Genomic DNA, 7,920 nt, shown 5'->3' on the forward strand with positions numbered 1-7,920 from the left:
GGGTGAAGTGTTTATTGTCAAGGGACATAATGGTGATAGGCTAGGACTACAGGTTTGGCAGGGAAAGCTGAAGTACAATCCTGAGTAAATTGATAGAAATCTGTTGGTATTATGTGCTTAAACATTGAGTGCAGAAAATGCAACAGTGTTGCTTCAAGGAGGGACTTGAGTAGCAGAGTTTTTTTCAGTGGCTAAGGAGTTTATCTAATCTCCTTCAGTTGATGACTCAGTGGGAAAGAAGTAGTAGTGACAGATTTGAAGAGGAAACAGAATGAAGGGTTAGGTAAAGACAAAAGGTATCTGTTCTCAGCTGTGCTCCTGATCTGGGTTACCTGGGGCCAGTCACGTCATCATGCTGCAACTGTTCTCCTTGTCTCTTGTTCATCCTGTCAGTGTTAAGATGCATACGTTTTCCAGCAAGGACTGCAGTGCCCTGTCCTATCTCATCTGTCATTTCATCTGGGATTTGTAGTTTCTAAAAATAATTTGCAGGTAGTTTCAGCTTAAAAAAATCACTGCCCAATAAGAGCATGGGATGCCTTAGCATATTCCTTGATTATTCTACCATAACAAGAAAAATACATGAGATTTCTGATAGCATTTCTCAATTATTTTTGTTGTTCTTTCTAATCCAACTTCCATTGCATTTTTTTTTTTTTTTTTAGTAAAAACGTCTTTCTTCTTGCAGTCTAAACAAACGTAGCTTCTCATGATGCTTGAGATCTCAAAGCTTCATATGATTGAAAACATTTTTTGTGAAGTAAGGGAAACAGACAATCAGTGCTATTTACAAAGAAGGAACGGCCAGAAATTAAGTGGAGCAGGAGTCATGTTTGATGCTGTTTGTTAAATATCGCTTGTGTGTTGTGCTTAGTTGGAGATTAGATTCAGGTTATGGGACGTGTTCTCTGAAGAGATGTAAAAACACTTGAAAGCTGAGGACCGGCTTATGGAAACAGCTGACCTCGTTGATCTTTTCCAGCTCTTTCCTCTTCATCTGTGTATGCAGAAGATATGCTAGGGACTCTCTGGGTGAAAAGACTTTAATTGGGGCTAAGAATATAATGGGATCATATACTCAAAAGCTTGCCTGAGTTTTCTAACTGTATCAGCTGGTCCAAAGAAGGATGCATCCTCTTCTCACTCCTCCTTAAACAGCCCAGGAATCTGATAATTAGACCACTGTTGGATCAAGATGTACTTAAGGACTAAATAGATTAATTCCCACAGGGGCTCAAGTACTTGCTTATTTTATGTGGATAAATTAAAATATGGCAGGCGCACCACAACCAGTAGTGCTTCTGCAGTACTTCTCACAAGTAAGTCTCAGCATGCTTTAAGGAGGAGGTCAACCTTGCCAGGAAACTGAGACAGTCAAGCAGTCAAGGAAGAGGCCAGTGGCCGAGTTAGAATCCAGAAGCCCAAGTGTTGTCCTCCAAGAGAGTGACCCCATGTTGCTCTTGTGCTGCAAACATCAACTTCCTTTCATGATAACCTGGGGAGCTGGGAGCGGTGTGCGGCACTCTGCCTCAGCGTGGGAACTAATGCTCAGACTGCAGCCATCGCACTTGGCTTGGAAGTTGTTACACTTTTAGTAGTAGCTTCCTGGGAATCAAAGTTCCCCATGCAAGATAAGTCTTATGGTGGTTATCAGGATTTTAGGAGGTGTTTGCTGCTACAGCTGGACTGGTGTTCAGTTTAGCAGCAGAGGTGATGCACCCTTGCTTCCCTTGCTGTAAAACTGAGGTATTCTTAAAGGAGTTAATCATAACTTCACAGGAACCACTCATGCAATGGAGGTAGGTTTCAGTATATACTGCATCACAAGGCAGCATTCACATAACTAGCAGCAAATAAAGAGTTGAACCCTCAGTGCACTGCTGAATTTTCTGGCATGGGCTGTGCGGTGGGATTTTGAGTGTCTTGATGAGGTGGAAGCATCAGGACACCTCTGGGTCCTTGGTGTCTGCTTGAATAAGTGTGCTCAAAGAACGTTTACGTGATAACCAAACCACCAGTCACTTTTCTGGGGCATTTACTCACTCAGTGGAGACTCTCTAGGATGCACTAGAGGTCAAATTACTTCATGCTTCTTAGCTCTCATACCAGAATCTCACTCCCGTGTAAGGAAGGATCATACTGCTTTGACCAATTCTTCTAATATTAAGGGTACAAGTTTGATTCAGAAATCTGATCATCTTTCTCAATTCAAGCCCACATGGACAGGCTGTGGACACCATGTACCAGTATACCACATACAGGTTCATCCCTACCTCAGGTTCAGTTCTTCAGCTAAAGGCATTGGATTGGAGGCAGAACTTGCGGCAATGTAAATGTTTAAGAGCAGGTTAGGTGAAGACTTGTCAAGAGTTACATGAATCTCATAGATCATGTTTAGGGACAAGGGATGAGTTTCCACATGGATGGTTCAATTGGAAGTCCAAATTTTTTTGTGTTGCATGGTTTCTTAGTTACCCTGTTGTTAGTTACCTGGGTGCTGTGTGGTTTTCCTTCTGTAATCACCAGATGCTCTGTGATTAGAGGTTGCTTCTGTGCTAGGTTGTGCCTCCATGGGTGTTTAGGTGGGGTGTTAAATGGCCAGCCATGAAGTTGGGACCAGCAGCTACTTATTGCCATGTGTTTGTGCCATTTGTCCCACTGGCTTAAACCATTTTGATTTTCTTCCATCTTCCCTGACTCTTTCTACGAAGCCCAGAAACCTATACCTTCCTTTGAGTCCCAAAGATCTGTCATCCTTCTAAACCAGGTGACCCTTCCTTTTTTCCCAAGGTCTTCAGCCCCCATCTTCAACCTCTGCTTTGTCAGAGTACTTTCAGAGAACCATCTGCTTTCTCAAAAGTCAGAAACTTCCTACTCTTGCTTTCCTTGATGTTCCTACTCTACTGCACAACATTTTGCCTTGAGTAGACCCTTCATAGTGTGAAGGTTTCCTTTTAAGGGCAGGTGTGAGTACAGCTGTGGTGCCATTCAGGGTGGCAAATCCATGCCTCTAGATGAAGAGTTTCCAGGGCTGTTCAAGCAGGACCTCATAAGTAATAGGTCCTGTCTGAGCCACAGGAAGATGGCTGTTCAAGGTTTTTCTTAGCAGAATTGTTACTGTAGGTTATTTAAACATAGCTCCTCCAGGTCATTGAATTATTTTAACCCAGAGCAGTAGCTGGCAGAACTGTAAATGGATATGGCTGTCACATTTGCATGTGGTCCTCAAAAATTGCTTGATGAACTACTTGGTATCTGAATTCTCATCAGTTCAGAATATACATGTGTATGTGGAGAAAGGTTTTCTTTTTAACTTATTTTTTTCGGTAGTATAAAATTACCAGAATGCAATGAGTGAATAACTTTCAAAATGAGGAAGAAGCTATTTTATATTTGTATGCTCTGTTTAATTTTGTTTAGTAGAGCGTGCTGTATTATTAAAATTAGACCTAGATGGGATGCTTTTTCCTTTTCCATGGAATCTTTCAACTTTAAAATAAAAATTTTCTCCTCCCTACCAATACAGACCATAGGATCAAAATAGCAGTGTCTCTGATGTAACATTAACTCTGGGTTGTTTGATAACTCCATGCTATTTGTTGTACTGCTCCCTCTATTAGAAACTAATGCCATTTTTGTGTAATTTTTAAATCCAATTCTCAAAATATACTTTTTTTTAAAGAATTTCCCAAGATTGGCATCTACTTTTGAACCACTTTTCACAATGGCCCCACCTTACAAATGTGTTTTGAAGCACCAGCATTTTCTAACAGCAACAAAACCATTTCGTTAAAGAGTTTCTGACTGGCTCTATTGTAATTCCTATCAGTGTGTAACACCATTTTCTTTGTCACAGTGTGACTCAAAATTTTACCATGTGTCACCAATTCAGCCTTCGGTGCTCTAGACTCAGGGCTTGTGTGTGGGTAACATCTGACAATAAAAACATGGGGGTGAGCAGTTTCGCTCCAGCAAGCAGCAGGGGCACCTGGGCTGCCAGTAGTTTCGCTTTGTTATCCACTGTATTATTTCATATGTTAATTTTACAAAGTTGGCACCAATTTATGAAAGTACAGCCTAGGTAGCCTACGTGTTCAGCATATGGATCGTAGAGTGTATCTTATTTACAGCCCCATCCTGCTCTCAGAAATGTTGTAGAGAAAGTGTCTATTGGATTTTTGAGAACAAAAGTGGACCTTTAAACTCCAGTTTAATTTGCCTCCTTTTGTGTACTATACGGAGCTGATTCTTCTGAGGCCTGCACTAGAGGTAGATTATCTCAATTCATGCTCTTGCAAAGCACTTTTCCAAGCTCAGAGGAGACAGTCAAGGCAGTATTTCCAAAGTATCCTGGCTCTTGGTGTATCTTCACTGCTGTTTCCTTGAAGGGAAAGTTTCCTGCTGATGTGGGAAGAAAGCTAGTTCAGCAGCTCTCACCTCTTCTGATGTGGTGTTCCCATTGGGTAGTTGAGGACAGTCCTTCCTCTGCTGCTCCATGGGGCTTAGTTGAATGAAAGGTCTTTTTTAAGCTTTGAAGGAAGCAGGTGGTTAGTAGTAGTATCGTTACTTGCTACTGTAAGTGAGGCTTTCTGTGGGTCTACCACCAGTGGGGGGAACTATGTTTTACTGACTGAAAAACAGGGCAACTCAGCCTTGCTGCAGGGAGCTGTGGCGTGGGCTTTGCCCTCCGATGTCAATAGCAAAGCGGGAATAGGATCAAAGCTTTGGATCTTCTTGCTTTAAAGATGTGGGAAGAGCATAACAGATCACAGTCTGCATCCTGATCTGCGAGGTGGTGTGCTGTGGGGGGCTAGGCTGAATGGCAGAGACACTGGCTTGTGGGGGAGGTAGGAGAGATGGCAGCTGTGTGCATTGGCACGGGTGCAAGCTGGCTGCTGATGCTCACAGGCTGGTAGGAGGATGTGCTCCATCAGCTTTGCGAGTAGAGAAAGTTAGTGCTGGCAAGAGCCATAGTGAGAAAAACACTGTGAGACTGAAGCGATGGATGTGAGTCTTTCCTGGGCTTTCCACACAGAGATTCCCAGAGTTCCCTCGGCTCACAAGCCACATACCACATTTTTTGTTTGAACATGTTTATATATATCACTGAATCGATCCTCTCTTGCTACAGAAATGTCTCAGTTTCATTCCCAATATGGGGGTTATTTAGCCGGTTAACTTGTGGGGTGTCTGGTGTTACCCTTCATTCCTGTTGTCCCTCCTGAATGTCTTGATTTGTGTTCCCTCATCTTGGGAAGCAAGGGAAAGCTTGTGGCTGCAGGGATTTAATCTTTGGTGCTGCCCTCGGAAATAGGACTGGGGCAAGTTGTGGTTTTCCCTTTCTCCCAGTAGAAAGTTCTCACCATGGCACTGTTTTCCTGGGATCACTCCGAGATCCTTGGGAGTGCTGGCCTGGAACAGTGCTGGGCCCAGGAGGGCAAGCAAAGCAGCAGCTGAAATGATGGGTTTGATTTCTGTTCTTCTTGTATGGTTGTGTCACCAGTGGCTTTCAGAGTATATTTTCAAGTATGTTGGGCAGCTTGCCTATAGGGCAGTATTGCAGTATTAATAAAGGAGCAGGCAGGAAGGAAAAATGTCCAGATTTTTCCAGATCAAACTGGAAAAGAAGCAGATAGGGAGTAAGGAAATGGTGACTTCAGTGCATAGAGAGGGCTGTCAGGCTTAGCAGGATGATTGCTGATTGGCAAGAGCCATTAAGAGCAGAATACATTAGTGTCAGAACATTTCCATCCCACGTTGCTTCAAGTCTCTATAGCCCAACTGGTACAGGAGGCACATTTGCATTGTGAAGTGCCAGTAAACCAGGCTAGAGGGGAGCCAGGCTTATCCTAGCTGACTTAAATAATGTAAAACTACTGTCCTTTAGTGGGTGTGATGGGTTAGCCCTTGTCTGGGGGCCAAACCACACACACCTGCTCACACAATTCCTGCCCCCACTGAATGATAGGGGAGAGAATTAAGGGGGTAGTATATAAAGGTTCTGACTGGGCACGACCAGCCCGATTGGCAGATCCTCTCGTGTTGACTAGCCAAGTGGCTTTTGCTAAATGTCTATCCCAGTTTTTGGGGTAAAGGCAAAAAGGACTCATGTGTTGAGATAAGGACAATTTAATAACTAAACCACAATAATATTGAAAATTATACAAATATACAAATGAGTGATACACAGTGACACTGCCCCTCCACCCGATGACCAAAGGCCCAGCCCACTCCCGGCCAATGACCCCGGAGAAGGGGGAGAATGAGTGATACACAGTGATACTGTCCCCCCCACCCGATGACCAAAGGCTCAGCCTGTTACCGGCTAATGATCCCAGAACACACTCACGATTCCCCCAGACGGGGGGTGCACCGCTCCTGGAGGCACTCACGGAACAGAGATAACAGCCCGAGCATCCCAGACCGAGAGCTGACCAGAGTGGAGGGAAAACGACCACCTGGCCCCAGCTAACGATCCCCAGAACTACACTCACGATTCCCCCAAATGGGGGGGGGGGGACTGCCACGAGACAAGAGATCTGACCAGAGTGTGGGGGGGTGGGGGAAGGCCTTGGGAGAGCGAATGCAGGCACCTGAAGCGAGATACTCTGGAGCCCAAGGGAAAAGAGCAAAGAGAGCGATCTCCCAGAAGGGTCCTCACCTATATACTGGGCATAACATGTATGTTATGGAATAAATCATTGGCCACTCTGAGTTTCAGTCTTAACCTAAGAGCAAATCCTAGGCTGGCAGCTAGGGCAGCTCCCCCCACCCCCCGCCCTGTCTGCGAAGAGCAGAGAGGCTGAATGACCTTGAAGTATCCTAGCAATAATTATAAACGTTCCTTTTCTTATCAACTTTTCTCCTGAGCATAAACCCAAAACATAGCCTCTTGCTAGCTATTTATGAAGAAGAGAAAAAAAAAGTTAACTCTCTGCTTAACCCAGGACAGTGGGAAACACTAAAAATCCCAGAGACAGTGCACAAGCCCCTTTCATGTGATGAGAAATTCAGTTTTTAACCCAGTGTAGCCAATAGTGAGATTAATTTATGCTTCCAGTTCTAACATTGTTCTTTAGTTTATCTCGATGCCACTTCATCTAGCACAGAGAGCTCAGTATCGCCTGACTGCTGTTTTGACCAAAGATGCTGTTCTTTAAGAGCTGCAAACCCCCAGCCCTGCAATCCTGTACTTATCCTTGCAAGAACAAGCCTGCTAGTAAAGATATTTGCTGTGAGTAGCCCTTCTTCCTTTTAAAGGCAGGACGTGTGCAGGCAGGTTGGGAGCCATTTACCTATCCTCCCTTTTAGGTGTTTGGCTCCTGTGTGCAGTCTGTCCCTTGGGCAGCACCTGCTGCTGCTCATGTGAAAGCTCCACTGCAGAGCCCCTTGCCATGGCTGGGGCTGCAGACAGCCCTCGGGTATTTCTGTCCAGGCCACTGCTCATAGAGCCGAGCCTATTTGATCTTGACAACTTGCAGACGAGAGAGGGCATATGCTATTAGTTTTGCAACTGGGCACTTAAACAATGTAGTCGTCTTTCCTTTTTAATGGGTGATAATTCCATTTGCCTTGGACAAGTATTTTGCACGTTCAAATACAACCTTTCACTCTTCTGTTCCAGCTTTGGTGTTTTGGTGTATAGTCGTGTGTTGTGTATTATGGATGCTCATGTGTTCCTGTGTATTTTGATGGACTGAAGCATGAAGTCAGAGGAAATCTGAGGCCCTTGAGTGCACAGGGGTGTAAGGCAGAGGACTGCACTGGTCCAAACTTCTTCCATCTGTTTCATTGTCTCTCGCTTATTTTGTTTCTGGGTGCTTTGATTTTAACACCACAGGACTCCTGCCTAAACTCTTCCTGAACCATCTTTTTGTTCCTCATCCCACTTTGGCAGTTGTGGGATGTGTCTCCTTTCTG

This window comes from Pterocles gutturalis, unplaced genomic scaffold, assembly GCF_000699245.1.
Source record: "Pterocles gutturalis isolate BGI_N339 unplaced genomic scaffold, ASM69924v1 scaffold27128, whole genome shotgun sequence".
Classification (NCBI taxonomy): Eukaryota; Metazoa; Chordata; class Aves; order Pterocliformes; family Pteroclidae; genus Pterocles; species Pterocles gutturalis.